This window comes from Leucoraja erinacea, chromosome 17 (genome assembly GCF_028641065.1).
Source record: "Leucoraja erinacea ecotype New England chromosome 17, Leri_hhj_1, whole genome shotgun sequence".
Taxonomy (NCBI): Eukaryota; Metazoa; Chordata; class Chondrichthyes; order Rajiformes; family Rajidae; genus Leucoraja; species Leucoraja erinaceus.
The window spans coordinates 3,860,207-3,887,805 of NC_073393.1; the positions used below are offsets into that span (position 1 = coordinate 3,860,207).

Sequence of the window (27,599 nt, forward strand, 5' to 3'; positions counted from 1 at the left end):
AGCATCTTAAGGGGCTGTCCCACTTGGGCGACCTAATCCGCGAGTTCTGGCGAATTTCCTCTGGACTCGTACGCGCGGCATGGTCGACACGAGGTGGTAGGAGGTCTTCGTAACTCTCCTTCATGCTCGAGAGTGGTCGAAGGAGGTCTTCAACATGTCATTTTTTCATACTCTCCTAAACTCTTCTGAACTCGCCAATTAGGTCGCCCAAGTGGGACAGCCCCATGAGGACAGAAGAAGTCCGGTCTGCCCACCTATCACATTCAAATTTCTATTTTTCCTTTAAACACCACCGTACTTTTCCATCAATTTCAGAATACACAGTCAATAGAATCTTATTTTTATATTGAATTGTTAAACTTGCTATTGTGTTGTACTGCTTACAGCTGCAAGAACGTGTAGCATCAATAAAGGGCTATGAATGAATGAATGAATGAATGAATAAGTTTATTGGCCAAGTATTCACATACAAGGAATTTGCCTTGGTGCTCCACCCGATATACTAAAACTGGTTTATTGGCTGGTTATTGAGTTATTGGCTGCAACCTTCCCTCCATTGATAAACTATACACTGCAAGGGCCAGGAAGCGAGCGGGCAAGATCATCTCTGACCCCTCTCGCCGTGGCCACAAACTCTTTGAATCACTTCCCTCTGGAAGGCGACTCCGGACTGTCAAAGCTGACACAGCCAGACATAAAAACAGTTTTTATCCACGAGTAGTTGCTCTAGTCAACAGCCAAAAATCTGTAGCCTCCCTTTGATCTGGTATTTTGTTGGTTCACATGCTTGATCAATGGTGTTTTATCATTAATGTTTTATTATTATTAATGTTTAGTGTTTTCTGAGTCATTCGTAACTGTCACTGTATGTCATGTTGTTACTTGTGGGCGGAGCACCAAGGCAAATTCCTTGTATGTGAATACTTGGCCAATAAACTTACTTACTTACATACTTACAAAATGATTTGTGTAAGGAGTGTGATAATATAGAACTAGTGTGAATGGGTAATTGTTGCTGCCCATTGTATGAAGAGTGATTCTCATTCAAATTTCTGTTTTTTTTAAATATAAATAACTTTTGTATTAATTTCAAAAATAAGCAGTCAATAAAATCTTATCTTTCACAGTCTAAAATCCGTTCTGGTTGACAAAATGATTCATGTTTTACCGTATCACTTTCAAGGGAAAACACAGGCTTCAAGTTTTGTTTTGGTTTTAGTTATACAGCACGGAAACAGGCCCTTCGGCCCAATGAGTCCGCGCCGACCAGCGATCCCCGGACACTAACACTACCCTCCACACACTAGGGACAGGTTACATTTATACCAAGCCTACTAGCCTACAAACCTACACGTCTTTGGAGTGTGGGAGGAAACCGAAGATCTCGGAGAAAACCCACGCAGGTCACGGGGAGAAACGTGCAAACTCCGTACAGACAGCGCCCGTAGTCGGGATCGAACCCGGGTCTCTGGCGCTGCGAGGCAGCAACTCTACCGCTGCCTCACAGCACCGACTTAATTAAAGACAATACTTTAAAATGATTCAGAAGGAACTGCAGATGCTGGAAAAATCGACGGTAGATAAAAATGCTGGAGAAACTCAGCGGGTGAGGCAGCATCTATGGAGCGAAGGAAATAGGCGAGTCAAGAGTCAAGAGTGTTTTATTGTAATATGCCCCGGATGGGACAATGAAATTCTTACATCTCAAGCAGCACAACAGAATATGTGGATATGTAAACATTGTAAAAATAGGTGACGTTTCGGGTCGAGACCCTTCTTCCGACTGATGAAGGAAATAGGTGACGTTTCGGGTCGAGACCCGGAAGGGTCTCGACCCGAAACGTCACCTATTTCCTTCGCTCCATAGATGCTGCCTCACCCGCTGAGTTTCTCCAGCATTTTTATCTACCCGATACTTTAAAATGAAATCATCTTGCGGATAGACACAAAAAGCTGGAGTAACTCAGCGGGACCGGCAGCATCTCTGGGGAGAAGGAACGGGTGAGGATTTGGGTCATCCCGGGGGAATTGGTGAACTTTAGTGAGGTGAAACAGTATCAGTATTATAAGGTGGTCTTGCTCCCCATTGTCACACCCACCCCCCTACAATAACCATAAACTCGGTATCTGGTTTGGTCTTCAAATCTGAGGAAGGACATTATTGCCATAGAGGGAGTGCAGAGAAGGTTCACCAGACTGATTCCTGGGATGTCAGGACTGTCTTATGAAGACTGGATAGACTTGGTTTATACTCTCTAGAATTTAGGAGATTGAGAGGGGATCTTATAGAAACTTACAAAATTCTTAAGGGGTTGGACAGGCTATATGCAGGAAGATTGTTCCCGATGTTGGGGAAGTCCAGGACAAGGGGTCACAGCTTAAGGATAAGGGGGAAATCCTTTAAAACCGAGATGAGAAGAACTTTTTTCACACAGAGAGTGGTGAATCTCTGGAACTCTCTGCCGCAGAGGGTAGTCGAGGCCAGTTCATTGGCTATATTTAAGAGGGAGTTAGATGTGGCCCTTGTGGTTAAGGGGATCAGAGGGTATGGAGAGAAGGCAGGTACGGGATACTGAGTTGGATGATCAGCCATGATCATATTGAATGACGGTGCAGGCTCGAAGGGCCGAATGGCCTACTCCTGCACCTAATTTCTATGTTTCTATCTGGTATTTCAGTGCATCATCGGCCCCATAGCAGAAGTGTCCACGTCACGTGGCTGGGAAACTGGAAGTATGCTGAGCTAGACAAAAATGCCGGAGAATCTCAGCGGGTGCAGCAGCATCTATGGAGCGAAGGAAATAGGCAACGTTTCGGGGTGAAATCCTTCTTCAGACTGATGCAGGATGGGGGGGGGGGCGGGAAGAAGAAAGGAAGAGGAGGAGCCCCAGGGCTGAGGGAGAGCTGAGAAGGGGAGGAGACAGCAAGGGTTACCGGAAATTGGAGAATTCAATGTTTATGCCGCTAGGGTGCAGACTGCCCAAGCGGAATATGAGGCGCTGCTCCTCCAATTTCTGGTGGTGCTCACTCTGGCCATGGAGGAGGCCCAGGACAGAGAGGTCGGATTCGGAATGGGAGGGGGAGTTGAAGTGCTGAGCCATTGACCTCTCCTCAGCATTATTTCCGTGTTTGTGTCTTCCAACCCTCGTCATAGCCCTGTCCCACAGTACAAGTTCATTCCAAGAGCTCTCCCGAGTTTCCCCTGATCCGAACTCGGAGATTTACGGTAATTTTTCAACATGTTGTCAACATGTTGAAAAATCTTCACGAGTCTTCCCGAGTACCTGCCGTTAGCGTTACGAACCGCTAAGAGACGTCCCCGAGCTCCGACGTACCCGCTACGTTCATTCTCCGTGCTTACCACGAGTTTGATTTTTTTTTAAACTCGTGAGAGCTCTTGGAATGAACTCGTACCGTGGGACAGGGCTGTTAGACGGGGAATTCTGAACACCCACAGGGTAAAGACAGTTGTTCTCCTCTCTCGGCTAAATGTGTTTGTCGGCGCTGGGCCTGTGCTCGCTGGAGTTTAGAAGAAGGAGGGGGGACCTCATTGAAACTTACAGAATAGTGAAAGGCTTGGATAGAGTGACAATAGACAATAGGTGCAGGAGGAGGCCATTCAGCCCTTCGAGCCAGCACCACCATTCAATGTGATCATGGCTGATCATCCCCAATCAGTACTCCGTTCCTGCCTTCTCCCCATATCCCCTGACTCCACTATTTTTAAGAGCCCTATCTAGCTCTCTCTTGAAAGCATCCAGAGAACCGGCCTCCACTGTCCTCTGAGGCAGAGAATTCCACAGACTCACCATTCTATGTGAGATTTAAGTGTTTCCTCGTCTCCGTTCTAAGTGGCTTACTCCTTATTCTTAAACTGTGTGGCCCCTGGTTCTGGACTCCCCCAACATCGGGAACATGTTTCCTGCCTCTAGTGTGTCCAAGCCCTTAACATGGAATGGGTCTGAAGAAGGGTTTCAGCCCGAAACGTTGCCTATTTCCTTCGCCCCTTAGTTGCTTCGTGCAGCATCTCTGGAGAGAAGGAATGGGGAACGTTTAACGGTCGAGACCCTTCTTCAGGGGAATAGATCGGGCCATAACAAAGCCATCGACAAGCCTCTCTGTTAATCAATTAATGAACTTAAAATGAATCAAGTCACAGAAGCTGCAAAGAATGCAGTGAAGTGTTCAAGAAGGAACTGCAGATGCTGGAAGATCGAAGGTATAAATGTGAGGTTATCCATTTTGGTGGCAAAAACGGGAAAGCAGACTATTATCTAAATGGTGGCCGATTGGGAAAGGGGGAGATGCAGCGAGACCTGGGTGTCATGGTACACCAGTCATTGAAGGTAGGCATGCAGGTGCAGCAGGCAGTAAAGAAAGCAAATGGTATGTTAGCTTTCATTGCAAAAGGATTTAAGTATAGGAGCAGGGAGGTTCTACTGCAGTTGTACAGGGTCTTGGTGAGACCACACCTGGAGTATTGCGTACAGTTTTGGTCTCCAAATCTGAGGAAGGACATTATTGCCATAGAAGGAGTGCAGAGAAGGTTCACCAGACTGATTCCTGGGATGTCAGGACTGTCTTATGAAGAAAGACTGATAGACTTGGTTTATACTCTCTAGAATTTAGGAGATTGAGAGGGGATCTTATAGAAACTTACAAAATTCTTAAGGGGTTGGACAGGCTAGATGCAGGAAGATTGTTCCCGATGTTAGGGAAGTCCAGGACAAGGGGTCACAGCTTAAGGATAAGGGGGAAATCCTTTAAAACCGAGATGAGAAGAACCTTTTTCACACAGAGAGTGGTGAATCTCTGGAACTCTCTGCCACAGAGGGTAGTTGAGGCCAGTTCATTGGCTATATTTAAGAGGGAGTTAGATGTGGCCCTTGTGGCTAAGGGGATCAGGGGGTATGGAGAGAAGGCAGGTACGGGATACTGAGTTGGATGATCAGCCATGATCATATTGAATGGCGGTGCAGGCTCGAAGGGCCGAATGGCTCTACTCCTGCACCTAATTTCTATGTTTCTATGTTTCTACACAAACTTGCTGGAGAAACTCAGCGGGTGCAGCAGCATCTATGGAGCGAAGGAAATAGGCAACGTTTCGGGACGAATCCCTTAAGGAAATAGGTAACGTTTCGGGCCGAAACCCTTAAGGGTTTCAGCTCGAAACGTTGCCTATTTCCTTCACTCCATAGATGCTGCTGCACCCGCTGAGTTTCTCCAACATTTTTGTGTACCTAAGAATGCAGTGAATATTTACAAGGATGTTGCCCGGACACTAGGACCTCACTGAGGTCGGGATTGAGACGGTGAGATAGATCAGCCCATGATCGAATGGTGGAGTAGACTCGATGGGCCGAATGGCCTAATTCTGTTCCGATTACTCATGAACTTATGCACCTCCTCAAAAAAACTCAATCAATTTTGTAAAATAGGTCCTGCACCTGCACGTATAAAGTCATAATTAGACACAGAGTGCTGGAGTAACTCAGCGGGTCAGGCAGCATCTGTGGAGAATCCCTCTGGGATTGTCAGGGGGTTATGGGGAGAAGGCAGGATAATGGGGTTAAGAGAGAAAGATAGATCAGGCCATTCGGCCCATCAAGTCCACTCCGCCATTCAATCATGGCTGATCTATCTCTCCCTCCTAACCCCATTCTCCCCGTAACCTGTGACCTGTACAGGTGTACGATGTCATCTGTCCATTTCCCTCCGCAGATGCTGCCTGACCCGCTGAGTTACTCCAGCACTTTGTGCTCTTCTTTGCAAACCAGCATCTGCAGTTCCTTGTTTCTCTACATAGGCATTAGTAGTGGAAAATATCAGTGCAAGAATGTGGCCAGGAAACTCTGAAGTGTATTCATAGAAAATAGGTGCAGGAGGAGGCCGTTCGGCCCTTCGAGCCTGCGCTGCACCTTCGAGGCTGCATTCTTATCGTGTTACAGAAAAACTACAAATAAACCCCTGGGTACATTATGTGTCTGGCTCTGAGCGACGTGCCTTGGTGTATCGGTCAAAGGAATTTAATCAAAATTTTATCGCAAAATATGATTGTCTCCTCTGAGCAGTGTATTTTGGGCAAATCCTCTGGGTGTGTGGAGCAGTGTATTGGTGTCTCCTGCAAACACTGACTGCATGCACCACTCTCACAGCAGCCAGGCAGTTTAGTTTAGTGATACAGCACGGAAACAGGCCCTTCGGCCCAGCGAGTCCGTGCCGGCCGGCCGGCCGACTATCCCCCACCCACCAGCTACACTGTGTCAATCACACACACACACACACACACACACACATTGGGGACAATTTACAACGTTATCCCAAGCCAAAACTGTACGTCTTTGGAGTGTGGGAGGAAACCGGAGCACCCGGAGGAAACCGACACGGGTCACAGGGAGAACGTGCAAACTCCGCACAGTCAGCGGCCATATAACAATTACAACACGGAAACAGGCCATCTCGACCCTTCTAGTCCGTGCCGAACACATAATCTCCCCTAGTCCCATATACCTGCGCTCAGACCATAACCCTCCATTCCTTTCCCATCCATATAACTATCCAATTTACTTTTAAATGATAAAATCGAACCTGCCTCCACCACCTTCACTGGAAGCTCATTCCACACAGCTACCACTCTCTGAGTAAAGAAGTTCCCCCTCATGTTACCCCTAAACTTCAGTCCCTTAATTCTCATGTCATGTCCCCTTGTTTGAATCTTCCCTACTCTCAGTGGGAAAAGCTTGTCCACGTCAACTCTGTCTATCCCTCTCATCATTTTAAAGACCTCTATCAAGTCCCCCCTTAACCTTCTGCGCTCCAGAGAATAAAGACCTAACTTATTCAATCTATCTCTGTAACTTAGTTGTTGAAACCCAGGCAACATTCTAGTAAATCTCCTCTGTACTCTCTCTATTTTGTTGACATCCTTCCTATAATTAGGCGACCAAAATTGTACACCACACTCCAGATTTGGTCTCACCAATGCCTTGTACAATTTTAACATTACATCCCAACTTCTATACGAATTTACAACGTTATCCCAAGCCAAAACTGTACGTCTTTGGAGTGTGGGAGGAAACCGGAGCACCCGGAGGAAACCCACACGGGTCACGGGGAGAACATGCAAACTCCGCACAGACAGCGGCCATAGTCAGGATTGAACCCGTGTCTCTGGCGCAGTGAGGCAGCAACTCCACTGTGCCAGGACTGAGGTAGAGAACATTTAGGGCATTGTAGACGTACAAACTGTTCATTACTGATTGGGAAAAGTATTGGAGAGAATTCTTCTGGATGGGATTTCCTTTCACTTGGAAGAGAATGGGCTAATTAGGGCCAGTCAGCATGGTTTTGTAGGGCTGCAGATGCTGGTTTATACCAAAGATGGACATAAAACGCTGGAGTAACTCAACAGGTCATATCAAAGATGGTCACAAAATAAAATGAAAATTAAAAAAACATTTTTTTTAAAATCCAAGGAAGGTTCCCGACCTGAAACGTCACCTATCCATGTTCTCCACAGATGCTGCCTGACCCGCTGAGTTACTCCAGCACTCTGTGAAACGGCACCTATCCATGTTCTCCACAGATGCTGCCTGACCCGCTGAGTTACTCCAGCACTCTGCGAAACGTCACCTATCCATGTTCTCCACAGATGCTGCCTGACCCAGTCAGTTATGGTGCAGCAGCATCTATGGAGCTAAGGAAATAGGCAACGTTTCGGGCCGAAATCCTTCTGGAAATAGGCAACATGGATAGGTGACGTTTCACAGAGTGCTGGAGTAACTCAGCGGGCCAGGCAGCTTCTATGGAACTAAGGAAATAGGCAACGTCTCTGAAACGTTGCCTATTTCCATAAGGATTTCGGCCCCGAAACGTTGCCTATTTCCTTAGCTCCATAGATGCTGCCTGATCCTCAGATGCTGCCCGACCCGGCTGAGTTACTCCAGCACTCTTGCGCCTTTCCTCCTAATGCCAATTCCCCGTGTAAACAGGTGGGAACGCCGTTGTAATTACCAGCCGGGGACATGAGGTGGAGCTAGTCCGCCATTGTCTACAGACAGTGCTCACGTTGGTTCCCATGCAGTGTGAGTACTTGCTACAGGAGGTCGATTAGCATTTGAAAATAATCACGGGATAATTGACTCTGGGCCTTCTGGCTCGGGGTAGGAGGGGAGCGAGGAACCCATGATGTTATTGTTGACGGCATAAAGGGGTCTTTGAGGAAAGGAGTCTCGAGTCATCTCTCCACGACCACCCTGCACCCACCCAACTCACAAGACAAAAGACCAGCACCTTTTACAACAGAGCTCGCTGTAGGCTGCTGTGGCCAATTCTAGCTGCTCTTATTTTTTTTAAAGCAGCTCGTTATTTTAACGAGGAATTCTGAAATGAAAATGGCAGTTGCGGGAGTTATGTAGATTTAAAATAATGAGACGTGCAACTGTGTGGGTATGGTCGGCACAAACTCCATCCCGCAGCAGCACGACACTACCAACTCCCCTGCGGGTAAACCAGCATTCTCTTCCTCGCACGCTGCTGCAATCCTTAACGTTTTCATTAAAAATGATTCAGAAGTGCATGGTATCCAGCCTCTTCCCAAAGCTATCTGTTCAATCTGGGCCCTGCTTCAAAGACATTTCACAATTCTCAGAAGATAAGACACATAAAAATGCTGGCGTAGCTCAGCGGGTCAGGCAGCATCTGTGGAGAACATGGATAGGCGACGTTTCGCAGAGTGCTGGAGTAACTCAGCGGGTGCAGCAGCATCTATGGAGCTAAGGAAATAGGCAACGTTTCGGGCCGAAATCCTTCTGGAAATAGGCAACGTTTCGGGCCGAAACCCTTACGGGTTTCGGCCCGAAACGTTGCCTATTTCCTTAGCTCCATAGATGCTGCCTGACCCTCAGAGTTACTCCAGCACTCTGTGAAACGTCACCTATCCATGTTCACCACAGATGCTGCCTGACCCGCTGAGTTACTCCAGCACTCTGTGAAACGTCACCTATCCATGTTCTCCACAGATGCTGCCTGACCCTCAGAGTTACTCCAGCACTCTGTGAAACGTCACCTATCCATGTTCTCCACAGATGCTGCCTGACCCGCTGAGTTACTCCAGCACTCTGTGAAACGTCACCTATCCATGTTCTCCACAGATGCTGCCTGACCCGCTGAGTTACTCCAGCACTCTGTATCTTTTCGCTTAACACCACAAGATGTATTTAGAACCTGGAGTAGAAACAGCACAGGAACAGGCCCTTCAGCCCACAATGTCTATGCTGGACATAATACTATCTCATGCCTGCCTGCATATGGTCTATATCCCCCCCCATTCCCGGCATATCCCTATGTCCATGCATTTCTCACTGAATATATAACCCTTGGCTCTCTCTTAGTTACCACGTAAGTATTGGATATGTTCGTTAACTCACCCCAGAACAGCACTTTCATTAACATCACTAAAAGCTGTTCCCAGTTGTCATATTCCTGGGATCCACAGCCAGTTATAGAGGCATACAGCACAGAAATAGGCCCTTCGGCCCAACTTGCCCATGCCTACCAACATGTCCCATCTTCATTAGTGCCATCGACCCACATTTGGTCCATATCTCTCCAAGCCATCCCCATCCATGCACCTGTCCAAATGTATCTTGAATGCCTTTACATAGAAACATAGAAACATAGAAATTAGGTGCAGGAGTAGGCCATTCGGCCCTTCGAGCCTGCACCGCCATTCAATATGATCATGGCTGATCATCCTTTATAGTTCCCGCCTCATCTATGTACCTCCTATGTAGGCAGCTCGTTCCATATACTTATTGCCGTTGGTGCGGACAAAGTTGCCCCTAGTTAGATAAAGATAGCGGAGTCAGGGGATATGGGGAGAAGGCAGGAACGGGGTACTGATTGGGGATGATCAGCCATGATCACATTGAATGGTAGTGCTGGTTCGAAGGGCCGAATGGCCTACTCCTGCACCTATTGTCTAGCCCCCCCCAGCCTCCTGCACTCCATTTTCCTTCGCTCCATAGATGCTGCTGCACCCGCTGAGTTTCTCCAGCAATTTTGTGTACCTTCGATCTTCCAGCATCTGCAGTTCCCTCTTGAACACCTATTGTCTATTGTCTATTTAAGGTTCCTATTAGCTTTTTCCCCTCTCACCATAAACTTATGTACTCTGATTCGTGATTCCGCGACTCTGGGTGAAAGTATTTCCTGTGCATTCACCCCATCTATTCCCCTGGTGGTTTTATACACCTCAATAAGATCATTCCCCCAGCCTCCTGCACTCCAAGAAACAATGTCCAAACTCTCCCTGAAGCTCAGGCCCCTTCTGGTCCTGGCAACATCTCCGAAAGGTCTTCAAGTTTTAAAATGGCAAACATCCCTAACTTGAAAAAGTTTGCGGTGAAAGTGACTGTTAAATTTGCCAGTTCATTCTGAGGCCAAGCAGCATTTGCTATTGGAGGTGGACAGAAATGCTGGAGAAACTCAGCGGGTGCAGCAGCATCTATGGAGCGAAGGAAATAGGCAACGTTTCGGGACAAAACCCTTCTTCAGACTTGGTAATAAATTTATTAAAACAAAGTTACATAGAAACATAGAAACATAGTAAATTAGGTGCAGGAGTAGAGGCCATTCGGCCCTTCGAGCCTGCACCGCCATTCAATATGATCATGGCTGACCATCCAACTTAGTATCCCGTCCCTGCGTTCTCTCCATACCCCCTGATCCCTTTAGCCACAAGGGCCACATCTAACTCCCTCTTAAATATAGCCAATGAACTGTGGCCTCAACTACCTTCTGTGGCAGAGAATTCCAGAGATTCACCACTCTCTGTGTGAAAAATGTTTTTCTCATCTCGGTCCTAAACGATTTCCCCCTTATCCTTAAACTGTTACCTCAGATTCACCTTCAGGTACATTTTTGCTTCCTCTCACAGGAGGCAAATCTGGGTAAATAAACGCATTTTGCAAAACGCTGGTGCTGAATAATGAAGCAATCTATTACTCGATGCCATTGATCAACTGGGCAACTTGTACCGACTGTGAACAGATCAACAGTGGCGCAGTGCTGCAGCAATGAGGGCTTTCGCAGGTCTTTCTTTATATAACATGTTTGAAAGTACAGAGACACGTTGGGGGAAATGAGTTTGTATTTGAGCTTTCAAAAGACAATAGACAATAGGTGCAGGAGTAGAGGCCATTCGGCCCTTCGAGCCAGCACCGCCATTCAATGTGATCATGGCTGATCATCCCCAATCAGTACCCCGTTCCTGCCTTCTCCCCATATCCCCTGTCTCGGCTATTTTTAAGAGCCCTATCTAGCTCTCTCTTGAAAGCATCCAGAGAACCGGCCTCCACCGCCCTCTGAGGCAGAGAATTCCACAGACTCACCACACTCTGTGTGAAAAAGTGTTTCCTTGTCTGTTCTAAATGGCTTATTCCTTATTCTTAAACTGTGTGGCCCCTGGTTCTGGACTCTCCCAACATCGGGAACATGTTTCCTGCCTCTAGCGTGTACAAGCCCTTAACAATCTTATATGTTTCAATGAGATTCCCTCTCATCCTTCTAAACTCCAGAGTGTACAAGCCTGTTCAAGAGAGAGTTAGATTTAGCACCTAGGGTGAACGGAGTCAGGGGATATGAGGAGAAGGCAGGAACGGGGTACTGATTGGGGACGATCAGCCATGATCACACTGAATGGTGGTGCTGGTTCGAAGGGCCGAATGGCCTCTACTCCTGCACCAGTTTTCTATGTTTCTATGAATCTAACACCGGGGAGGACGGCAGGCGAGGGATATTTTACACAACAAAGTCCGAGCGCAGGGGCAGCCAATCTCCGACCGATTAGTTCTGTGATCGGCCGTTCCCAGAGTGGGTTGATCAGTATTCACACTGGGGGGGGGAAGGTCTAGTCCTGCCAGCGTTCTCTCAGAAAGACTCTTTGAGACTCAACCAGGCATCAAAGCGATGAGCTCCAAGGAAAGATGAGAGGGGATTTCAGCTTTTATCCGTGATGGGAGTCGAAAGCGAGGGCTGACCTTATTGGAAGTACATCAACCCTGCCACTTACACTTGTAGTTTTACACACACACACAGACACAGGCACATCACGGAGAACTTGCACCAGCCGGTCGGAGCGAGCAGGGAGCGGTGAAGTCAGCCCGGAAATAGGGAAAAGGTTGTTCCTGGGAATGTGTTCCCACAGATGCTGAAGCAAGGAGCCACAAACCGGTGGAGTGGGAGGTGAATGGTCTTCTAAACTCCAGAGTGTACAAGCCCAGACGCTGCACTCTCTCAGCATATGACAGTCCTGCCATCCCGGGAATTAACCTGGTGAACCTACGCTGCACTCCCTCAATAGCAAGGAGGGGTGTTGTTGGGACCTGGGGGGGAGGGGGGGGGGGAAGGTTAGTGGCATGGGAGTGGGGAAGTTGTTGGGATGGGAAGGGGGGAGTTGGTGGGATGAGGGGGGGTGGTGGGATGGGGGGGGGGGGGAGGGGGTGGGATGAGTGGGGGGGGGGGGGGGGGGGTGGGAAGGGAAGGAATGGAATGGGGGATTGTCATTCTGAAGAAAAGTCCAACATGAGCAGGAGCCACATAGTGAATGGCCGGGCTCTGGGGAGTGTTGTGGAGCGGGGGGGGGGGGGGCTCTAGGAGGTTCGGTACACCGTTCTTCACAGGTTGATAGAGGGTCAAAAAGGCTTTCATAGAAATTAGGTGCAGGAGAGTAGGCCATTTTGGCCCTTCGAGCCTGCACCGCCATTCAATATGATCATGGCTGATCATCCAACTCAGTATCCCGTACCTGCCTTCTCTCCATACCCCCTGATCCCCTTAGCCACAAGGGCCACATCTAACTCCCTCTTAAATATAGCCAATGAACTGGCCTCAACTACCTTCTGTGGCAGAGAGTTCCAGAGATTCACCACTCTCTGTATGGGAAAAAAAATCTCATCTCGGTTTTAAAAGATTTCCCCCTTATCCTTAAACTGTGACCTCTTGTTCTGGACTTCCCCAACATCGGGACCAATCTTCCTGCATCTAGCCTGTCCAACCACTTAAGAATTTTGTAAGTTTCTATAAGATCCCCCCTCAATCTTCTGAAATCTAGCGAGTACAAGCCGAGTCTATCCAGTCTTTCTTCATATGAAAGTCCTGCCATCGCAGGAATCAGTCTGGTGAACCTTCCCTGTACTCCCTCTATAGCAAGAATGTCTTTCCTCAGATTAGGAGACCAAAACTGTACGCAATACTCCAGGTGTGGTCTCACCAAGACACTGTACAACTGCAGTAGAACCTCCCTGCTCCTTTTGGCACGTCAGCCTTCATCAGACAGAGTAATGAGTATAAAAGTTGGAAGGCCATGCTGGAGTTATATAAGATATTGGTGAGGCCACATATGGAGTATTGTGTTCAGTTTCAGGTTTAGAGGGATCTGGGCCAAACACATGAAGATGGCACTAGTGTAGATGGGGCATGTTAGTCGGTGTGGGCAAGTTGAGCTGAAGGGCCTGTTTCCACGCTGTATCACTCTATGACTCCCAAGGTCCTGAGCAGAAGCATTGTCAGTAGCCGCCCTTCTTCAGACCCAAAATGTCACCAATTCCTTCTCTCTGGAGATGCTGCCTGTCCCGCTGAGTTAAAGCCCTGTCCCACTGTACGAGTTCATTCCAAGAGCTCTCCCGAGTTTAAAAAAAATCAAACTCATGGTAAGCACGGAGAATGAACGTAGCGGGTACGTCGGAGCTCGGGGACGTCTCTCAGCGCTAACGGCAGGTACTCGGGAAGACTCGCTAACGGCAGGTAAGCACGGGAAGACTCGTGAAGGTTTTTCAACATGATGAAAAATGTCCACGAGAGCCCCGAGTACCGACGAGCGGCCATTACCGTAAATCTCCGCGTTCGAATCAGGGCAAACTCGGGCGAACTCCTGGAATGAACTCGTACAGTGGGACAGGGCTATTACTCCAGCTTTTTATCTTCAGTTTAAACCAGCATCTGCAGTTCCTTCCTTCACAATTCTGCCTTCTCCTTGTGTGGACCTTCCTGCAGGGACCGTGGTCTTCCCAAGATCGGAATTCCTCACCGCTAGTCTGGGTAGCGCACACCTTGTGCTCTGAGATTAGCCGCAATGCGAACTGAAATTGCTTCTTCGTGCTAAACTAGATCAGGTTTAGGTTGTATTATTGTCATGTGGATCGAGGTACAGTGAAAAGCTTTGTATTGCGTGACCATATAATAACCATATAACCATATAACAATTACAGCACGGACATCCAAAGAGATCAGATAATACCGAACAAGGATACAACCAAACAAAACTCAAGTCCAGTAGGCAGATCAAAGATGCATGGGAAGAACTCTCTGCCACAGAAGGTAGTTGAGGCCACAGTTCATTGGCTATATTTAAGAGGGAATTAGATGTGGCCCTTGTGGCTAAAGGGATCAGGGGGTATGGAGAGAAGGCAGGTACAGGATACTGAGTTGGATGATCAGCCATGATCATATTGAATGGCGGTGCAGGCTCGAAGGGCCAAATGGCCTCTACTCCTGCACCTATTTTCTAGGTTTCTATCTTTCTAAGGAACTGCAGATGCCGGTTTACACCCAAGATAGACACAAAATGCCGGAGTAACTCAGCGAGACAGGCAGGGGGAATCTCTGGAGGGAATGAATGGGTGACGTTTCGGGTCGAGACCCTTCTTCCGACAGTCTGTGAGCAGCTTAACATTTTGAATGAATTTTAATTTGAAAAGATCTTTCTCACTAGATGGGGAGTGGCAGGCCCACAGGCTGAAAGCACAGGAACAACAATGCTTGTGTATGTTTCCATATCAACACTAGTTGCCTGTAGCTACTAAGCCATTTTATACATAAATATTGCAGCATTAACTGACATGCAACTGAATACAAAGCCTCTATGCATTCCGCCGTTTTACTTTTCAGCTTCCGTGACGATACAGTGCGGAAACAGGCCCTTCGGCCCACCGAGTCTGTGCCGGCCCGCGACCCACACACACTAGGGATCAATTGACATTTATTTATACCAAGCCAATTAACCGACGAACCTGTACGCCTTTGGAGTCTGGGAGGAAACAAAGAAACATAGAAATTAGGTGCAGGAGTAGGCCATTCGGCCCTTCGAGCCTGCACCGCCATTCAATATGATCATGGCTGATCATCCAACTCAGTATCCCGTACCTGCCTTCTCTCCATACCCCCTGATCCCCTTAGCCACAAGGGCCACATCTAACTCCCTCTTAAATATAGCCAATGAACTGTGGCCTCGACTACCCTCTGTGGCAGAGAGTTCCAGAGATTCACCACTCTCTGTGTGAAAAAGGTTCTTCTCATCTCGGTTTTAAAGGATTCCCCCTTTATCCTTAAGCTGTGACCCCTTGTCCTGGACTTCCCTAACATCGGGAACAATCTTCCTGCATCTAGCCTGTCCAACCCCTTAAGAATTTTGTAAGTTTCTATAAGATCCCCTCTCAATCTTCTAAATTCTAGAGAGTATAAACCAAGTCTATCCAGTCTTTCTTCATAAGACAGTCCTGACATCCCAGGAATCAGTCTGGTGAACCGTCTCTGCACTCCCTCTATGGTAATAATGTCCTTCCTCAGGTTTGGAGACCAAAACTGTACGCAATACTCCAGGTGTGGTCTCACCTCCACGTACAACGTACAAACTCCGTACGGGCAGTACACTTACGGGCCTGTCCCACTTAGGCGATTTTTTGGGCGACTACAGGCGTAATATTTTCAACGTGTCGAAAATTTTTCGGCGACGATTTTTGCTGTTGTAGGTTGCCGCCAGGTGTCGTAGGTGGATTCCATTAAAACTAGTCCCTGGCAGTCGCCTAAAGAGTTGCCTAAGTGGGACAGGCACATACGTCAGGATCGAGCCCGGGTCTCTGGCGCCGCGAGGCAGCAACTCTACCGCTGCGCCACCGTGCCGCCACGTGTAAGAATAGCATTACAAAGAAAATAGGTGCAGGGCGAGGCCATTCGGCCCTTCGAGCCAGCACCGCCATTCATTGTGATCATGGCTGATCGTCCCCTATCAATAACCCGTGCCTGCCTTCTCCCCATATCCCCTGACTCCACCAGCCCCTAGAGCTCTATCTAACTCTCTCTTAAATCCATCCAGTGACTTGGCCTCCACTGCCCTCTGTGGCAGGGAATTCCTCACGTTCACAACTCTCTGGGTGAAAACGTTTTTTTTCTCACCTCAGTCTTAAATGACCTCCCCTTTATTCTAAGACTGTGTGGCCCCTGGTTCTGGACTCGCCCAACATTGGGACCATTTTTCCTGCATCTAGCTTGTCCAGTCCTTTTATAATTTTGATATTATTCTATAAAATACCCCCTCATCCTTCTAAACTCCAGTGAATACAAGCCTAGTCTTTTCAATCTTTCCTCATACGGCAGTCCCGCCATCCCAGGGATCAATCTCGTGGACCTACGCTGCACTGCCTCAATCAGAAGGATGTCCTTCCTCAAATGAGGAGAGCAAAACTGTACACAGTACTCCAGATGTGGTCTCACCAGAGCCCTATACAACTGCAGAAGAACCTCTTTACTCCTATACTGAAATCCTCTTGTTATGAAGGCCAACATTCCATTAGCTTTCTTCACTGCCTGCTGTACCTGCACGCCAACTTTCAGTGACCGGTGTACAAGGACACCCAGGTCCTTTCTCAAATGAGGAGACCAAAACTGTACACAATACTCCAGATGTTGATTCCACAATACTGATTCCTGGGATGTCAGGACTGTCTTATGAAGAAAGACTGGATAGACTTGGTTTATACTCTCTAGAATTTAGGAGATTGAGAGGGGATCTTATAGAAACTTACAAAATTCTTAATTGTTGAACAGGCTAGATGCAGGAAGATTGCTCCCGATGTTGGGGAAGTCCAGGACAAGGGGTCACAGCTTAAGGATAAGGGGGGAAATCCTTTAAAACCGAGATGAGAAGAACATTTTTCACACAGAGAGTGGTGAATCTCTGGAACTCTCTGCCACAGAGAGTAGTCGAGGCCAGTTCATTGGCTATATTTAAGAGGGAGTTAGATGTGGCCCTTTTGGGATCAGAGGGTATGGAGAGAAGGCAGGTACAGGATACTGAGTTGGATGATCAGCCATGATCATATTGAATGGCGGTGCAGGCTCGAAGGGCCGAATGGCCTACTCCTGCACCTAATTTCTATGTTTCTATGTTTCTATGATGTGCATTGCAACAATGAATGCAACGTGGCCACTATTGGGTGTCCTGCAGTTTTGCCGGGAGTGAAAATGGAGTTGCAGTCTTGTCTCTGAAGGTCTGCACTATGGGGGGGAGTGGGGCTAAAGCAGGGGTGACCAATAGTGAGATTCAGGAGACCATTTCGTCATTGGCTCTGGATACCAAAAGTTGCACATCATATGGAAAACTGGAAAATACCAGGCACCCATTTATAACACTAATATCACAATAATATTGGTGGGATGCAAGCACAAGCCGACACCTGGCACATCCCGGGCAACGCTGACGACAGAAACTGTACCACGGTGACTGACTGAAGTAGCCAATTCTGCAACCAGCGACCGTCAACCGCCACTGACCGACCGGAAAGACGTGATATGGAAGATGGCTGGACATGAGGAAGAAGAAAATAATATTGGTACTGATATTGGCTCGTTATCTCAGGCCCTCATGTCCCGGCAACATCATACGGAATGTTCTCTGCATCCCTTTCCAGTTTAATAATATCCTTCCTATAACGCGGTGACCAAAACTGTACACAATCCAGATTCACCGGACGCACCCCTTCCAGATTCAGGCTTGGTTTCTTCCCAGACATCTGAACCAATTCTTCTCTTCCCTCCCGCTCCACCCCCTCCCCGGGCACTTTCCCTTGCAACCGCAAGAGATGCTACATTTGTCACTTTACCTCCCCCCTCTTGACTCCATTCAAGGACCCAAGCAGTCGTTCCAGGTGTGACAGAGGTTCACCTGCACCTCCTCCAACCTCATCTATTGCATCCGCTGCTCTAGATGTCAGCTGATCTACATCGGTGAGACCAAGCGCAGGCTTGGCGATCGTTTCGCCGAACGTCTCCGCTCGGTCCGCAATAACCAACCTGATCTCCCGGTGGCTCAGCACTTCAACTCCCCCTCCCATTCCCAATCCGACCTTTCTGTCCTGGGCCTCCTCCATGGCCAGAGTGAGTCCCACCGCAAATTGGAGGAGCAGCACCTCATATTCCACTTGGGCAGTCTGCACCCTAGCGGCATAAACATTGAATTCTCCAATTTCCGGTAGCCCCTGCTGTCTCCTCCCCTTCTCAGCTCTCCCTCAGCCCTCGGGCTCTTCCTCTTCCTTTTTCCTTTCTTCTCCCACCCTGCTGCATCAGTCTGAAGAAGGGTTTCGGCCCGAAACGTCACCCATTCCTTCCCTCCAGAGATGCTGCCTGTCCCGCTGAGTTACTCCAGCATTTTGAGTCTATGTCTTCAGTGTAAACCAGCATCTGCAGTTCCTTCCTGCACTGCTATCTTCCTCAATGGAGACCCTCGGACTATCTTTAATCGGACGTTACTGGACTAAATCTTGCACTAAATGTTCTTCCATTCATCATGTGTGGTGAAACTCAGCGGGACGACAGTGAAACTAGTAGGATGACTAGGGCGACTGCTGGCATGACACCGGCAGTGGCCGAGAAAATTGCCAAGTGAGACAGACCCTTGACAGACAGCTACCTACATGATAAAAAAAAAGCATTCTCTGCCTCAGAGGGCGGTGGAGGCAGGTTCTCTGGATGCTTTCAAGAGAGAGCTAGATAGGGCTCTTACAAATAGCGGAGTCAGGGGATATGGGGAGAAGGCAGGAACGGGGTACTGATCGGGGATGATCAGCCATGATCACATTGAATGGCGGTGCTGTCTCGAAGGGCCGAATGACCTCCTCCTGCACCTATTGTCTATTGTGGAATCTCTGGAATTCTCTGCCACAGAAAGTAGTTGAGGCCACAGTTCATTGGCTATATTCAAGAGGGAGTTAGATGTGGCCCTTGGGGCTAAAGGGATCAGGGGGTATGGAGAGAAGGCAGGTACAGGATGCTGAGTTGGATGATCAGCCATGATCATATTGAATGGCGGTGCAGGCTCGAAGGGCCGAATGGCCTACTCCTGCATCTATTATCTATGTTTCTATGCCTATTGATAGAAAGATGTGACTATTGCTCCATTAGCAAAGTATATGAAATGAAATGTGTTGGAAACTGTCCTGGGCCTTAATCATTTGCCAGGTAATGCATCTTCAGGGCAGTTGCTGCTTGCGTTGAGAGGTTTTTTTTCTCTCTGAGACCTTGTAACTGTTGAACGAACAACACAGCTCGAGAGCAGCACTATATATAGAACCAGGAGACATTGTTCTAGTCTTACAATGAGATAGGGAGCCGATGGCACCTCAAGGTCACCCACCCATATACCATGTCAGTGTGGACACACACATCATTACTGGAGGAGTGCAGTTCACTTTCCAGTGGTGCCCATGACACAGTGATACTGCAACAGATATCACACTGATCAAAATTTAAATACAACTCGTTTGTGCATGCAGTAAGCCCGTGAAAGGCTGGCATTCACTTGCACTTTTTTCGACCTCCGAGACGATAGACAATAGGTGTCTTCCTCAGTTTTGGTCTCCAAATCTGAGGAAGGACATTATTGCCATAGAGGGAGTGCAGAGAAGGTTCACCAGACTGATTCCTGGGATGTCAGGACTGTCTTATGAAGAAAGACTGGATAGACTTGGTTTATACTCTCTAGAATTTAGGGGATTGAGAGGGGATCTTATAGAAACTTAGAAGATTCTTAAGGGGTTGGACAGGCTAGATGCAGGAAGATTGTTCCCGATGTTGGGGAAGTCCAGGACAAGGGGTCACAGCTTAAGGATAAGGGGGAAATCCTTTAAAACCGAGATGAGAATAACTTTTTTCACACAGAGAGTGGTGAATCTCTGGAAGTCTCTGCCACAGAGGGTAGTTGAGGCCAGTTCATTGGCTATATTTAAGAGGGAGTTAGATGTGGCCCTTGTGGGATCAGAGGGTATGGAGAGAAGGCAGGTACGGGATACTGAGTTGGATGATCAGCCATGATCATATTGAATGGCGGTGCAGGCTCAAAGGGCCGAATGGCCTACTCCTGCACCTAATTTCTATGTTTCTATGTTAGGTGCAGGAGTAGTCCATTCGGCCCTTCCAGCCAGCACCGCCATTCAATATGATCATGGATGATCATCCACACTCAGTACCCCGTCCCTGCCTTCTCCCCATATCCCCTGACTCCGCTATCTTTAAGAACCCTATCCAACTCTCTCTTGAAAGCATCCAGAGAGCCGCCCTCCACCGCCCTCTGAGGGCAGAGAATTCCACAGACTCACCACTCTCTGTGGGAAAATGTATTTCCTCATCTCCGTTCTAAATGGTTTACTCCTTATTCTTAAACTGTGTGGCCCCTGGTTCTGGACTCCGCCAACATCGGGAACATGTTCCTGCCTCTAGCGTGTCCAAACCCTTAACAATCTTTTATGTCTCAATGAGATCCCCTCTCATCCTTCTAAACTCCAGTGTGTACAAGCCCAGCCGCTCCATTCTCTCAGCATATGACGGTCCCGCCATCCCGGGAATTCACCTGGTGAACCTCCCTCCTGCTGAGTGTGTGTCTCAGCATTTACTGGGATCCATCAATAGTCGCGGCACGGTGGCGCAGCAGTGGAGTTGCTGCCTTACAGCGCCAGAGACCCGGGTTTGATCCTGACTACGGGTGCTGCCTCTGCGGAGTTTGCACGTTCTCCCCGAGATCTTCAGTTTCCTCCCGCACTCCAAAGACGCACAGGTTTTTGTCGGTTAATAGGTTTGGTATCAAAGTACATTGTCCCCGGTGTGTGCGGGATAGTATATCGATGGGCCGAAGGGCCTGTTTCCTCACTGTATCTCTATAAACTAAACTAAACTAACATCCACAAAGATTTTCACCCGGAGAGTTGTGAATTTGTGGAATTCCCTGCCACAGAGGGCAGTGGAATAGGCGACGTTTCGGGTCGAGACCCTTCTCCTAGAAGGATTAGGTGACGTTTCGGGTCGAGACCCTTCCGGGTCTCGACCCGAAACGTCACCTATTCCTTCGCTCCATAGATGCTTAATATCTTAGAATAAAGGGGAGGTCATTTAAGACTGAGGTGAGAAAAAGTCTTTTCACCCAGAGAGTTGGGAACTTGTGGAATTCCCTGCCACAGAGGGCAGTGGAGGCCAAGTCACTGGATGGATTTAAGAGAGAGTTCGATAGAGCTCTAGGGGCTAGTGGAGTCAAGGGATATGGGGGAGAAGGCAGGCACGGGTTACTGATAGGGGACGATCAGCCATGATCGCAATGAATGGCGGTGCTGGCTCGAAGGGCCGAATGACCTCCTCCTGCACCTATTTTCTATGTTTCTAAGATGTTGCTCGAAGGTCTGAGCTACAGGTGGAGGTTGAGCAGGCTGGGACGTTATTCCTTGGGGTGCAAGACGATGAGGGGGTGATCTGAAAGAGGTGTACAAAATCTTGAGGGGAATCATATTGGAAGGAACTGCAGATGCTGGTTTAAAAAACCGCAGATAGACACAAAATGCTGGAGTAACTCAGCGGGACAGGCAGCATCTCTGGAGAGAAGGAACGGGGAACGTTTCGGGTTGAGACCCTTCCTCAGGGGAATAGATCGGGCCATAACAACGCTATCGACAAGCCTGTCTGTTATTAGTCAAGGCACACAAGAAGGGTCTCGACCCGAAACGTCACCCATTCCTTCTCTCCAGAGATGCTGCCTGTCCCGCTGAGGTACTCCAGCATTTGTGTCCATGTTCGGTTCCTCCTTACGCATCAAGTCGCCAAAGCTGCAAAGAATGCAGTGAATATTTCCATGGATGTCTCCCAGACCCAATGACCTCACTGAGGTCGGGGTTGAGAGGGAAAGATAGATCAGCCCATGAGTGAATGGTGGAGTAGACTCGATGGGCCGAATGGCCTAATTCTGCTCCGATAACTGGTGGTCTTACGAACTTAGCCACCTCCTCAAAAAACTCAATCAAGTTCGTAAGATGTTTTCTCAAGAAAGAGTTAGATTTAGCTCTTGGGGCTAACGGAATCAAGTTGATGTTGGGGAAAAAGCAGGAACGGGGTACTGATTTTAGAAAATCAGCCATGATCAAATTGAATGGCGGTGCTGGATCGAAGGGCTGAATGGCCTATTCCTGCACCCGTGTTTCTAAGATAGGACTTGCCATGTACAAAGCTCTAGATAGACACAAAGTGCTGGAGTATCTCACCTTCTCCCCATGAAGGCATGAGTTTTCTTAGGGAACTCCGGATTCCTCCCACACTCCAAAGACGTACAGGTTTGTAGGTTAATTGGCTTTGGAAAAATTGTAAATTGTCCCTAGTGTGTGTAGGATAGAAACATAGAAATTAGGTGCAGGAGTAGGCCATTCGGCCCTTCGAGCCTGCACCGCCATTTAATATGATCATGGCTGATCATCCAACTCAGTATCCCGTACCTGCCTTCTCTCCATACCCTCTGATCCCCTTGGCCACAAGGGCCACATCTAACTCCCTCTTAAATATAGCCAATGAGCTGGGCTCAACTACCCTCTGTGGCAGAGAGTTCCAGAGATTCACCACTCTCTGTGTGAAAAAAGTTCTCCTCATCTCGGTTTTAAAGGATTTCCCCCTTATCCTTAAGCTGTGACCCCTTGTCCTGGACTTCCCCAACATCGGGAACAATCTTCCTGCATCTAGCCTGTCCAACCCCTTAAGAATAAGAAGGATAGTGTAAGTGTGTGGGGATCGCTGGTCGGCACGGACTCGGTGGGCCGAAGGGCCTGTTTCTGCTCTGTATCTCTAAGCGGGGCTGTCAAAATCTTGGTCAGATTACCGCTGATGGAAGCATTCATTCATCACTATTACCAATGGTTTGGTAGTAAAACCCGGGATGGCGGGACTGTCATACGCTGAGAGAATGGAGCAGCTGGGCTTGTACACTCTGGAGTTTAGAAGGATGAGAGGGGATCTCAATGAAACGTATAAGATTGTTAAGGACTTGGACACGCTAGAGGCAGGAAACATGTTCCCGATGTTGGGGGAGTCCAGAACCACAGTTTAAGAATAAAGAATAAGCCATTTAGAACGGAGACGAGGAAACACTTTTTCTCACAGAGAGTGGTGAGTCTGTGGAATTCTCTGCCTCAGAGGGCGGTGGAGGCAGGTTCTTTCAAGAGAGAGCTAGATAGGGCTCTTAAAAATAGTGGAGTCAGGGGATATGGGGAGAAGGCAGGAACGGGGTACTGATTGGGGATGATCAGCCTTGATGACATTGAATGGCAGTGCTGGCTCGAAGGGCCGAATGGCCTACTCCTGCACCTATTGTCTATTGTCTATTGTATCAAGTAACAGCTTTGGAACAAACAATGAATAATCATGTTCATATGTGATAGGAGCAGAATTAGGCCATTCGGCCCATCAAGTCTACTCTGCCATTCAATCATGGCTGATCTATCTCTCCCTCCTAACCCCATTCTCCTGCCTTCTCCCCGTAACCCCTGACGCTCATACTAATCAAGAATCTATCTATCTCTGCTTGAAATATATCCACTGACTTGGCCTCCACAGCCGTCTGTGTTGCTTTAATTTAGTGATCGGATGTTCTGCTGTTTAAAAACAAACTACTGAATTTGGAAACCCAGGTTCCCTCATCGTTTAACAGTCAAGCAAGCGACACATGGCCAACAATAAATAATAATTCAAAATAAATCCATTATTATTCAAACAGAGACACAGCATGCTGGAGTAACTCAGCGGAACAGGCAGGCAGCATCTCTGGAGGAAAGGAATGGGTGACGTTTCGGGTCGAGACCCTTCTACATTATTATGTTGTGTTATCTTTATTTAGCAGGGTGATGGACTCTCATGTAACGTTACTGACTGAGGACAAACCGAGTGTGTCTGTCAGAGCTGGGAATTAATCGTAGAGGGGAAGGGCGGCATTAGTTGCGGCATTCTCACCTCTCGGCTTCTGAATGTTTTGGCTTTGTGTCATGTGCAGTGCCAGAGGCAGCAAATGCCCTCTGGCCAGATGCCAAAGTGACCATTTGTCACATCTGAGCTTTCGGCAGCTAACGTCAAAGTCAGAGAAGGAGGAGTGGGGCCTTCGAGGCGCTGGAGCCTGTGATCTATCGATGTGCCTGGAAAATTTCAAAACCCGCCCGACATCGGCAACCTTTGCGCAGAGCGCCAGGGTTGCCGCAGTGTTGGGTGGTCGGTAGACTTGTCGTCTTAAGGGCCTGTCCCACCTGGACATCTCAAAATCCAAGCGGCGAAAATCCAGGTTTACGGTGACCTGATACGTTAGTCAAAGATGGCGGCAGTCGTCGAAAATATCGCCAGGTGGTCCCCAGGCGCTAACAGCGCCAGAGATCCACGTGGTGATGTCTCCACGGAGTTTTTGTATGTTCTCACAGTGGTGCTGCTGCAAGTAAGAATTTCATTGATCTATCAGGGACCACACGATACCAACACACTCTTTTGGGTGCGTGTGCTTTCTCCGAGGTGCTCCGGTTTCCTCCCACACTCCGAGGACACACAGGTTTGTAGGTTAATTGGCTTCTGTCAAATTGCCCTTAGTGTACGTTGGATAGAACTCGTGTACAGGGGACCGCTGGTCGCCACGGGCTCGGTGGGCCGAAAGGCCTGATTCCACACTGTGTCTCCAAACTAAACTAAACTAAACTAAACTAAACTAAACTAAACACCGCTGCACTGAACTGGAGCCTCACTCATTTTAAGTTCACGCCAGGTCTGAAGAAGGATCTCGACCCGAAACGTCACCCATTCCTTCTCTCCACAGATGCTGCCTGTCCCGCTGAGTTACTCCAGCATTTTGTATCTATCTTAAGTTCATGCACTCTTTGGTCGGATTGTTAAGGGTTTGGACGTGCAAGAGGCAGGAAACATGTTCCCTGACTTGCTATTGAGGGAGTGCAGCGTAGGTTTACCAGGTTAATTCCCGGGATGGCAGGACTGTCATATGCTGAGAGAATGGGACGGCTGGGCTTGTACACTCAGGAATTTAGGATGAGAGGGAATCTCATTGAAGGATTACTGTAAGATTATTAAGGGTTTGGACACGCTAGAGGCAGGAAACATGTTCCCGATGTTGGGGGAGTCCAGAACCAGGGGCCACACACAGTTTAAGAATAAGGAGTAAACCATTTAGAACGGAGACGAGGAAACACTTTTTCTCACAGAGAGTGGTGAGTCTGTGGAATTCTCTGCCACAGAGGGCGGTGGAGGCCGGTTCTCTGGATGCTTTCAAGAGGGAGCTAGATAGGGCTCTTAAAAATAGCGGAGTCAGGGGATATGGGGAGAAGGCAGGAACGGGGTACTGATTGTGGATGATCAGCCACGATCACATTGAATGGCGGTGCTGGCACGAAGGGCCGAATGGCCTCTACTCCTGCACCTATTGTCTATTGTCTATTGAATCTCTCCATCTGTTTTTCTGCAACACTTTTTACCAGTTAAATCTTTTGTGATAAACCAAGTCCTCAACCATCTTCAATCGAAGGATTGCAAATCAAGTTCGCCAATCTTTCTTCATGGTTGAACCTCTTAAACCAGATTATTCCAGTCAATCTGCATTTATTCCAGAGCACGTCCTGGCCTCGATCATCATAGCATACCCATACTTTAAATTTCTGGTAGAGACAAGAATGTTGCCAGGACTAGAGGGTGTGAGCTACAGGGAGAGGTTGAGTAGGCTGGGTCTCTATTCCATGGAGCGCAGGAGGATGAGGGGAGATCTTATAGAGATGTACAAAATCATGAGAGGAATAGATCGGGTAGATGCACAGAGTCATTTGCCCAGAGTAGGGGAATCGAGGTCCACATGACACAGGTTTAAGACGAAGGGGAAAAGATTTAATAGGAATTTGAGGGGTAACTTTTTCACACAGAGGGTGGTGGGTGTATGGAACGAGCTGCCGGAGGAGGTAGTTGAGGCTGGGACTATCCCAACAGTTGGACAGGTACAGGTTTGGAGGGATATGGACCAAGCGCAGGTGAGTGGGACTAGCGTAGCTGGGACATGTTGGCCGGTGTGGGTGAGTTAGGGTGAGTCGGGCCGAAGGGCCTGTTTCCACACTGTATCATTCTATGACTACGGCGCGGGGCCGGTCCCACTGAGAAGCGTGGAGGGGTATGTAGTTGTACGTGACATTGCGCGGGGCTCCGAAATTTTGTAGCGAATGAAATCTTCGCGCGCCAACGGCCTGTCCCGGAACTGACGGCCAAAGTGGGACAGGCACAAGACCCTGGCGCCATGCAACGTCTCACCTCCAACAGCAGCAGAAGCAGGCAAACCATCGCCGAGCTCGGCCTGGGGCCCACGGCCACTGCAGTCCGGATCCGCCCCCACTTCTACTCCCAGAGCGGGGCCAAGAAAATTGAAGATAGACACAAAATGCAGGAGTAACTCAGCGGGACCGGCAGCATCTCTGGAGAGAAGCAATGGGTGATGTTTCGGGTCAAGACCCTTCTTTCAGACTGAAGAAGAGTCTCGACACGAAACGTCACCCATTGCTTCTCTCCAGGGAATTCCTTTAATTCCTTTAGGAAGGAATTTCTTCAGTCAGAGGGTGGTGAATCTGTGGAATTCTTTGCCATAGAAGGGTGTGGAGGCCAAGTTAGTGGGGTTTTTTAAGGCAGAGATAGATAGATTTGTGATTAGTGCAGGTATCAGGGGTTATGGGGAGAGAGTGGGAGAGAGAGAGAGTGATAGAGAGGGAGAGAGGAGAGAGGAGAGAGAGGAGTGATAGAGAGGGAGAGGGAGGGAGAGAGAGAGAGAGAGAGAGAGAGAGAGAGAGAGAGAGAGAGAGAGAGTGATAGAGAGGGAGGGGGGGAGAGGGAGGGAGGGAGGGGGGGGGGGGAGGAGAGGGGGAGAGAGGGAGGGGGAGGGGGAGAGCGAGAGAAAGAGGGAGAGAAAGAGAAGGGGGGAGAGGGAGAGAGGGAGAGAGGGAGAGAGGGGGGAGAGAGAGAGGGAGAGAGAGAGAGAGAGAGAGAGAGAGGGAGAGAGAGAGAGAGAGAGAGAGAGAGAGAGGGAGGGAGAGAGAGGGAGAGAACGAGAGAGGGAGAGAGAGAGGGAGAGATGAGAGAGAGAGAGAGAGAGAGTGAGAGAGAGGAGAGGGAAGGAGAGAGAGAGAGTGGGAGAGAGAGTTGTAGTGTGGTGTATTTAGGTTTTGTTTTACGTGTGGTGGGAGAGAGATAGAGAGAAGGAAGGAGAGATAGAGTTTTAGTTCAATGTGTTTAGAGAGAGAGAGGGAGAGGGGGGGGAGAGAGGGAGAGAGAGAGAGAGAGAGGGAGAGAGAGAGAGAGAGAGAGAGAGAGAGAGAGAGAGAGAGAGGGAGAGAGAGAGAGAGAGAGAGAGAGAGAGAGAGAGAGAGAGAGAGAGAGAGAGAGAGAGAGAGAGAGATAGAGAGGGATAGAGAGGGAGAGGGCAGTACCAGCGATTGTGGGAGATTTAC

General features: G+C 48.5%; 1 protein-coding gene across 2 annotated transcripts in view; it reads right to left on the reverse strand.

Annotated features, from left to right (window-relative positions):
• Positions 1-27,599, reverse strand: part of LOC129705022 (plasmanylethanolamine desaturase-like) — a 135,899-nt gene that overhangs the window by 60,685 nt on the left and 47,615 nt on the right. The window lies entirely within an intron of this gene.